Raw genomic sequence first — 10823 nt, forward strand, 5'->3', positions numbered from 1 at the left:
CGTATGACCGACTGTGGATGTTTGAATAACCTAGTTATTCTGGAAGTCAAAACATGCAAACTGAAACATGACAATAATACTTAATCCTATATGGCCCCAAACTTGTGAGAGTAAATAAAACACTTCTATTTATCCACCATATTGATCACTCATTATTTATCATTTAATGTTTCGAATAATCAACTCATTACTTGAATTACAACAACAATTGTCCCATGCTCTAAGCATGCACACTTTGTTTCCTATGGTCCATGCTCTAACATTTTACGCAACGATCCTTTTGTAAAGTCATAGCACAAAAGTCACCAAGACTTGTCTAATGAAATTACAAAGTACTTTCTTAGAAATTGTTACAAGACAATTCCATAGACGTGAAGTCTCACATTCAAAGTACATTCCTTTGAACATCCTTCTTGCATAAAGTTTTCTAATCTAGACACAGAATCTCAATATCCAACTCCCAATATGGAAACATTTCCACATTTTCCATATGACAACTCATTCTTAATAGAATCTTATCTATTCATAATAATGTCGATATGGTCCATCCAATACCATACTTCCAACTACTCGCAAGCGACCAATCCTCAGCGAACTTTGGATCGTCCTTTGATAATTGTTTAATAATTTTAGTTAAAATCCATTCTAGTCCTTTTTCCCTCTTAATGTGCTAGACATTTGAAAAATTTTAGAATGGTAAATATTATAGCATTTGCAATCGATCCTATACCCGAAGCGTATGGGACACGATGCATAATGTCTTACATAAAGATATGATACTTTACCAATCTTTTGCCATAATATTTTATGTGTCATGTTCTCACAATTCGAACTATGAAGAGGGATGCCGTAATCATAATCGAATTTTAAGAACACACAATGTATCCTTTGACTGAAAATGTTAAAATTTCTCAATCTAAGCTTTAGATTTTGAAATGAAGTATAATATTCTCCCCCTTAATTATATTAAAACAACTTTTCAACCCATGCAACTTTGCAAATTGAATCTTTGTTTTTCTATAATTAATATTGCTAACTTGCAATACTCGCCATAATAATCATACAAGCATAACACTTATGCTCCCACTATCATGATGATTATTATCATATAAGCATAACACTTATGCTCCCACTAGCTTTGACGTGTATTCAGAAAACAAATGAACTTTCAGAAAACAATGCCTATTGAATTTCTGAAATTCATATTTCTAATACCAGATGCTTCGATAAGCCTTTATCTAGGCTTCTTAACCTTATACACCTTTGTCTTAGATAGCTCATATGTGTGTTTAAACAATTCAGAACTTATGTTACTAAGTTCCAAATGTTGAAACTAATTGCCAAATCTCATAATTCGAACTATGGAAAGGGATGCCGTAACCATAATCAAATTTGAGAATACAATTTTCACAATTGCTATCTTCTTAAGATTTCTCTTAGTGAAAGCATTTCCTCACAGTCATTTTCATGAAGGAGGGAATCTTATGACACTTAGATTTTATGGTGTATGAGTTCCTATCCATGTGACTTTGCCAAAACCAAGGTTTGCGACAAATCCAAACTCATATGGACTGAACTTTCTTAATCTTGATTTCTTGCCCTATGGTAACACGAGTGCCCACCATGTCTTCCAAGTAGTTTAGTAACTTGTCCTTACATATCAATATGTTGGATTAGTGTCTAAGTCCATAACTATTTTGGTATGTACTTGACCCGATTATGAGCATGGTCCTTTTGGGTTGCCTTCACCATAGCAATATGTAGGATGATTTAAGGAGAGAAAGGTTTAAATATGATTTATTAATATATTATGAGAATAATATATTAAAGGAGAAATCATATTGTTTAATTAATATTAGTCAAGAATTAATTGATAATTAATTTTGTGGCTAAAAGGGATTAATTAAACTTAGGGGACTGAAGTTGTAATTATAAGATAATTATAATTGGGCTATGGATCACCTAATAATATATAGGTTGGACGAATTCTATGGGAAGCCCATTAGAAATCGTCCAAGGGATATGTTTAAGGAGTCCATGGGCTGCTTAGGGCCTAAGCAGTCATATTAGGGTTTCCTAGTTGTAAACCCTAATAGCCTACATGTATATAAAGGGCCCCTATGCCCCAAAAACGTGTACAAGTCTTCCATTAGGGTTTCCAGCCGTTTTTGGGCAGCCTCTCTTCTTCTCCTCTTCATCCAAGTTGCATATGGTGTTTGTGACTCCATTAGAGGTGCAGCACTTGAGGCACTAAGCTATTTAAGGCCAATCCAAGCCAGGAATTGATTGTTATTGCTATATAACAATCAAAGGTGATTCTATAAACCCTAATTCAGTTTATAATATGTTAGATCTAAGTTTATTAGTCTTGGATTCAAAGCATATACAATAGAGAAACCTAGATCCAAGCATTAGGGTTTGTATGAGCACATAGGACTGTTTCTTATGCATAAAACCCATCAGTGGTATCAGAGCCTTGATTGGTTTCAGTTGTATTTGATGCTTATATGTTTTATGAATTTGACAAATTAGGGTTTATGGCATGTAAACCCTAAGGCATGGTGTTTTTCGCAAATTAGGGTTGCAAAACCCTAGTTAGCGATTTTTGATAGGGTTCTTAAATTTTTTTTTTTTTTTTGCCTAGCCTCCAAATTTTGAAATTAGGGTTAGGAAACCCTAGGGATTTCGAAAATCCCTTGCCCCCCAAGATAAGATCCCAAGATTTTAAGGATTTGGATATTGCTATCTTTGTGATTATCAATTTAATTGTTTAAACTGGATAATTGAAGATCTTGTATTATCCTTTCCATACATTTAAAAAATAAAATGAGATTAAGTCAAATGTAGATATCTCCAAATTAATTGTTTAATTTGAATTATTTGTCATTTGATCCCTTATGTTTTGAAATGTTTCAAAACTTGCCCTCAAGTTTTGGAATTTTTAAATTTGATTAAAAGTTTAATTTTGAAATGTTAAGTTCTAAAACCCTAGTAATTTGAAAAGTTCAAATCACACCCTTATGGTTTTATTAATTAATTAAAGTGTATAATTAAAAGTGATTTAATAAACCCATAAAGTTTCTGGTTTACATTTAATTAAATTAAAAGTATAATTTACTAAGTTAAACCACCTAGTATTTTAAAAGTGTAAAATACACCCTATACGATATATAACATTAAAAGCCTAATATTATATATGTATGAGTAACCAGTCAGTCTTACCGTTAGTAGGCCTCATTCACGAAGCTGGTCTATAAGGGGTGTTTAAGGAAATTGCCTATAAAATGGCGATTGAATGGGTATCCACTCTTACCCACCGCACTCTTGACTAGTGGAGGGTCGTTAGCCGAACGGGTAGGATAGGACAGAATGATGGGTTTTGAGCATTCTAACACTTCCTAAGTGTACATGCAACCCTAATAACCTTGGATCTATGTTTGTCTAATTATCATGCAAAGTTGAATTCCAAGGTTATATTCCTATCTAGCATACATGGGGAACAATTTTAACTTGAATAATAGATAGAATAACTTACCTTGTTGTTGCTTGTGTTCCTTGAAACCTTGTGAGCCTAGCACCCCAAGTGTGATGCCTCAAATGCTTCACACAACACCAAATGCTCTTGGAAAGACTCTTGAGATAACACACACTTCTCAAAATCGGCCAAGCCCTTTAGTTTCTTAGTCTAGCCGATTTTGGTGGAGAATATGCTTCTTATATAGTGTTGACACATCTAGGGTTACACCATGTAAACCCTAATGTGTCATGACTCTTCATTTCCATGACCCATGGGTTTGTAACTCCCATGGAGCATCCTATGGGTAGAACCCAACTTGATAATCCATGGAGCCTCTTAGCCCACTATACAAGATATGGATGATTTACATAATCAACCCATATATTTAATTAGTTATCCTTTGATCACTTAATTAATAATATTATTAATATATTAGAACTTATAATATATTAATAATCTCCAAGTGTTATTTCTCTCATTTAGTCTATCCAATTGCATGGTGCCATGCAACCCAAATGGACCATGCCGGGTCGGGTCAAGTACACACCTGAAATAGTTATGGACTTAGACACCTTATCCAACAGTCTCCCACTTGGATAAGTCTAATAACTATATCTCTAGTACTTCAGGAACCGACCGGCAATCGTAGCTCTTTCAAGGTCTCTCGGAACTGAGAAGATGATGGTACGCCATTTAAGATAAGTGATCATATAATCCTCCGTTCTAGATATCAGCCGGACAAATACATGGAACATTGTCTTGCTTATTGTCCAGCATTTGTTTCCCGATTTCCGATTTGTTTGACATAGAACTTAATTGAACACATCAACTTAGTTCTGACCGGGCCCGGTACATGGGTCAAAAAAAAATCATCGAGGGGCCCAGATATCGGCTTCTAATCCAAGAAGGAACAGATAAACTTCGACTCATATGTTTGTTCTACCACTCATTGAATTACACACAAAAGTACGTTTTATAACATCGAGTTACCAATGCGGTTTCGTACAGTCAATGCATAACCAACTTGTAAGTAACAAATCATATCTCTAGGTTTGAAGACTTATATGATATTACCATCTCACGATCACTCGAGATAGAATTCCATGAAGTGATTCCAGTGAGCGTGGGTTGAGTCCAATGCTCAGAACTTATGAGCACTCATGATTGTTGTAGCCTTGTCCAACACCTTAGACCTCTGCAACCAATCATGACAGTCTTGATTCATACCTACTTCCGACATATGACCGACTGTGGAGGTTTGAATAATATGTTATATCAAATAAAATTATTCTGGAAGTCAAAACATGCAAACGAAATATAGTAAACGATCAACAAGAGATAGCAACACTTTACTCATAAATAAAATACCTTTTATTCATCATCTAATGTCAATTACACTTTACAAATTTCTGGGTTATCTAACTACTAAATCTAATATCATCCTTCAGCCCTATGCTCCGAGCATGCTGAAGATGCTTAACCCGAGTCAGTCCCTTTGTGAGAGGATCTGCCGGATTCTCATCTGATGATACCCTCTTTGCCACGAGGTGTCCTTCTTCGATCCGATGTCTAATGAAATGGTATTTTCTGTCGATGTGTCTGGATCTCCTATGATCCCTTGGTTCCTTGGCTAAGGCAACAACACTTTCACTATCACAGAAAATTTCCATTGGCTCTTTAATAGCTGGTACAACTCCAAGATCTCCAATGAAGTTCTTCAGCCATATCGCCTCCTTTGCTGCTTCACTAGCTGCAATATACTCTGATTCACAAGTAGAATCTGCCACTGTCTCTTGCTTGGAACTCTTCCACGAAATTGCTCCTCCGTTTAGGGTAAAGACCCAGCCCGACTGAGAGCGGAAATTATCCCTATCAGTCTGGAAGCTAGCATCAATATACCCTACAACTCTCAAGTCATCACTCCCACCGAGGGTAAGAACCCAATCCTTAGTCCTCCGTAGGTACTTGAGGATATTCTTTACCGCAGTCCAGTGTGCCTTGCCAGGGTTCGCCTGATACCTGCTAACCATGCTCAAGGCAAAAGCTACATCGGGTCGAGTACACGTCATAGCATACATGATCGATCCTACAACCGAAGCGTAAGGTGTTCGACTCATTTCTGCTATCTCAGCCTCAGTGCTAGGGCTTTGTGTCTTACTCAATCTGGTGTTACTCTGGATGGGTAACTCTCCTTTCTTGGAATCCTGCATGCTGAATCTCTTCAGCACCTTATCCAAGTAGGTACTCTGACTAAGTCCAATTAGTCTTTTACTCCGATCTCTCAAGATTCTTATCCCTAAAATATAGGCAGCTTCACCAAGGTCCTTCATAGCGAAACACTTCCCAAGCCAAGATTTTACTTCCTGCAGGGTTGGAATGTCGTTTCCTATGAGTAGTATGTCATCCACATACAATACCAAAAAGCTAACTATACTCCCACTAGCCTTGACATACACACAAGATTCATCTTCACTCCTAGAAAAGCCAAATTCCTTGACCTTTTCATCAAAGCAAAGATTCCATCTGCGAGGTGCTTGCTTCAATCCATAAATGGATTTCTCAAGCTTACACACTCTATTAGGGTACTCGTTGCTGACAAAACCCTCTGGCTGACTCATGTAAACATCTTCAGCCAACTTTCCATTAAGAAAAGCGGTTTTGACATCCATTTGCCATATTTCCTAGTCATGAAATGCAGCTATGGCTAACAGAACCCGAATAGACTTAATCTTGGCTACCGGAGAAAAGGTCTCATCATAATCCACTCCAGGAATTTGAGAGAAGCCCTTTGCAACCAGTCTAGCCTTATAAGTGTGTACTTTACCATCCATGTCGGTCTTCTTCTTGAAGACCCATTTGCACCCTACTGTCTTACGACCTGGTACATTCTCAACCAAGTTCCAAACTTGATTGTCATACATGGATTGTATCTCGCTATCCATAGCCTCTTTCCATTTAGCAGACTCGGGGCCTGCCATGGCTTCCTCGTAGCTGTTAGGGTCATCTTGACTTACTAGTGTCCCGTCACTAATAAGTGTCTCACCTTCTGTAGTAATATGGAATCCATAGTAATGCTCAGGTGCACTCCTAACTCTCGTGGAACGTCTCAGAGGTACAGATTTGTCAATTGGCTCAACAGGAGTTTCCTCCTCAAGTTGAGGGCTAGAGTTTGAAGTTCCTTCACCGCTTGATTCTTGAATTTCTTCAAGATCAATTTGCCTCCCACTGTCTCCTTGGCTTATAAACTCTCTTTCTCGAAAGACTCCTCTTCTTGCTACAAAGACCACATTGTCACTAGGTCTGTAGAAGAGGTAACCAAAGGATCGCTGTGGGTAACCGATGAAAATACACCTCTCGCTTCGAGGTTCGAGCTTATCATGAGTCTCGCGTCTCACAAAAGCCTCGCAACCCCAAATCTTGATGTGGTCTAGTTTAGGTACTTTACCAGTCCATATCTCGTGAGGAGTTTTGACAACTTTCTTTGTAGGGACTAGATTAAGAATATGGGCGGCAGTCTCTAAGGCATACCCCCAGAATGAGATTGGTAGCGTAGCTCGACTCATCATGGAACGAACCATATCTAACAAGGTTCGATTGCGCCTCTCAGCCACACCATTCAACTGTGGTGTCCTGGGAGGTGTCAATTGTGAGACTATCCCACATTCCCTTAGATAGTCGAGGAGCTCTGAACTAAGATACTCACCACCACGATCGGATCGAAGCATCTTAATGTTCCCGCCCAATTGATTCTCGACTTCCTGTTTAAATTCCTTAAACCTCTCGAAAGTCTCTGACTTATGCTTGATCAAGTAGACATATCCATATCTACTATAATCGTCAGTAAAAGTCAAATAATAACGATTAGCATCCCTTGTGGCATGTTTGAATGGTCCACACACATCCGTGTGTATAAGGTCCAACAAACCTTCACCCCTCTCACACGAACCTGTGAAGGGTGACTTTGTCATTTTTCCAAGTAAGCATGATTCGCAACTATCATCTGACTTTAGGTCAAACGACTCCAAGACTCCATCCTTTTGGAGTTGGCCTATGCGTTTCTTGCTTATATGTCCAAGACGATAATGCCATAAAGATGCTTTATCCAAGTTATTATTAGTAGAATCAATACACAAAACATTATTTCCTAAGTTATCTACAACAGATACAGCTTCATACACACCATCACAAGGTAATGCTTTAAAATAAAGAACATTATTAAAGAAAGCATCAATAGAACCAACTTCATTATTAAATGAAAAGGTAAACCCTTGTTTGTACAAAGCATGAAAGGAAATAATATTTCTTGCCATTCCTGGAGAGTAACAACACTTATTCAAATCTAAACTAAACCCACTACTTAGCGATAAAGTATAAACTCCAATCTTGGTAACAGGTATAGCTTTCCTATTCCCCATGATCAAGTTTATCCTTCCTTGCTCCACATTCTCACTTCTTCTTAGTCCCTGCAAGTCACAACAAATATGAATACCACACCCGGTATCAAGGACCCAAGAATTAGAATGGGGTGAGTTATTAGAAATGATAGTGTAAATACCTGCATGGTTGGGTTTAACTTTCCCATCCTTCACATCTTGCTCGTATTTTGGGCAGTTCCGCTTCCAATGAGATTTTTCATGGCAATAGAAGCATTCAGCCTCTTTTGGGTCAGAAGAAGGAGTAATGAAACCTTTCTTGGTTCCACTTGAAGAAGAGCCATCAAGGGTCCGAACCTTGGTACCCTTAGAAGAGCTCTTTCTCTTCCTCTGTAACACCCAGGATTTTGAAAGCCAAGAAAGTAAAGGAAACCCTAAATTTAAGAGGGACTCGACGAGTCAAAGGAAGGACTCGGCGAGTCGGAGCGGGATCCGGGTCGATAAGAAAGTGATCAACTCGACGAGTCGGCCAAGTGGACTCGGCGAGTCTGGTCTGTGCGAGGAAAACCCTAAATCCGGGGCTTGGAGCCTATTTAAGCATCTTAATCTTCTTCCTAGGGCTCCTTTACAGCCTCTTGCACCCAGAACGCCGCACCTTAAGCCCCCATTGTGTTCATTCAAGCTTCTAGCCATTTTTGAGTGGGTTTAAGGAAGAAGAAGGAGTGGGAATCCTTGAAGCATCAGGGAGTGGCTTTGGATCTGAAGTTTGGGAAGCATTTCAGAGCATTGGAAGGTATCAATTCGTTTCTCTCCTCCATATTTTTCCTTGGTTATGAGTTTTGGGGCTTTTAAGCCATGTTTAAGACCAATCTTGAGCTTGAGGTCCAGATCTGAGGTTGCTACCTCAGATCCATGTTTATTTTGGTATGTAATCCCATAAAGTATCAGCCATTGGGTGGAAATTGGAGTCTCTTGGTCCTAAACCCTAGCTATGGATGTATTTTGCCTAGATCTCACTCTCTATACGTAAAGGTTGCAACTTTACGTGGGAAATAGGCTTGGGGAGGGTGGATCTATAGTTTGAAGCTCATGCATGACTCGGAAGTCCTCTGCATGTAAGTGGATCTTAGTGGACTCGACGAGTCCTTCGAGTGGACTCGGCGAGTAGTTTGGAGATGAGGAGGAACTCGACGAGTGGGATGAACAGCTCGTCGAGTCGGATGAAGATGGGCATGAACTCGGCGAGTTGGATGAACAACTCGTCGAGTTGGATGAAGTTTGTCGTGTGCTCGGCGAGTCTGTTCTTAGACTCGGCGAGTCAAGTCGAGTGGTCCTAAACCCTTCGAGTTAAGACTCGAGTCAGCGAGTCGAGCCAGGACTCAGTGAGTTGGTCAGGACAGGAATCGAGAACCAGTAAACTCGGCGAGTCAGGGGCTGACTCGGCGAGTAGAGTCGCGAGTGGAAGGACTTCGGATTTATGGACTCGGCGAGTCAGCAGGGTGACTCGGCGAGTAGGGTTGACCTGGAGGATTGACTTTGACCAGGACATCGACTTTGACCAGAGTTGACTTGGTTAACCTTTGGAGGTCAGTTAGACTAAGTGTTGGGTTGTTGTTGGTAGCTCAGGGAGCTAGCGGGGCAGCAATTCGGAGTTAGCGGTCAGGTAGCGGTCGAAGGGGTTAGCAGCGGCAGTTCGGCAATATCAGGTGAGTTACCTTCCAGTAGCGGTGGGTCTAAGGCCACAATGCCGACCCACCAGTAGGAGTTGTATGATAGATGATTGTCTTTGTGATATCATCTAAGTTCGCTAGTACCTGATATGTTATATGCTAGCATGATATGTTGTATGTGTTAGTAGCCGAGTGTTCGGTTGTTAGGACCGAAGGGTAGTCAGACACCCCAGATACGTCTGACAGTATGTGATGATATGTTTGCATGCTGGCTTGTTATGTTATATGCGATAGAGGTAGTATGAGGGGACCAGTCCCCGTGTTCGGTTGTTAGGACCGAAGAGTAGTTCAGGCACCCCATATATGTCTGATAGTATGTTTATGTTATGATATATGTGATAGTAGCAGTAGGGGGTGGAATAGTCCCCGAGGGTCGGTTGTTAGGACCGACGGGTTGGTCAGCACCCCAGAATGGCTTGACATGGGTTGGTCAGCACCCCAGAATGGCTTGACATGGGTTGGTCAGCACCCCAGAATGGCTTGACACGGGTAGGTCAGCACCCCAGAATGGCTTGACACGGGTAGGTCGGGCACCCCAGAATTGCCCGACAGTATGTATGCTATGTGATTGTATGGTATATGGTATGATGGGGGAACTCACTAAGCTTCGTGCTTACGGTTTTCAGTTTTGGTTTCAGGTACTCGGTTTGCGAAAGAGGAGCTCGGGAAGATTGCAGAGCACACACCATAGTCAGTTAGCCTGGGAATGTTTGACTCTGATAATGATATTACGTTTTGAATTTAATACTCAAAGGTTATGTTTGACTTATGATACGTTGTTACAAATCTATTTTTAGTAATGTTTAAAAGAAATTTTTAGTCATGATTTTTGGGTCGTTACAAGTTGGTATCAGAGCCTTGGTTTGAGGGATTCGGGCATACTCTCGGGTGTGCCTGAACTCAAACTGAGGGGTCGGATAAAAAAAAAAGTTTTCAAAATGTGAAAAGACAGTTTTTGTAAAAAGAATTTTGGAGAATGAAAAACAGTTTTAGAAAAGCAAAAAGAATCCAGAAAGAAAAGAACTTTGAAAAGAGAAAAAGGTGTGGTGCATGCAATCAACCGAGCTCAAGTGAGTACTCCCAATTTACCCACACAAGTTATGTTATTATTTTCAATATCAGTTTCAGTTTCAGTTCAGTTTCAGTTCCAGCTCCAGTAGAACAGCATGCTAGAATAGGACTAAGGATCTAGGATGATGCCTT

Source organism: Lactuca sativa, chromosome 8 (assembly GCF_002870075.4).
Source record: "Lactuca sativa cultivar Salinas chromosome 8, Lsat_Salinas_v11, whole genome shotgun sequence".
Classification (NCBI taxonomy): Eukaryota; Viridiplantae; Streptophyta; class Magnoliopsida; order Asterales; family Asteraceae; genus Lactuca; species Lactuca sativa.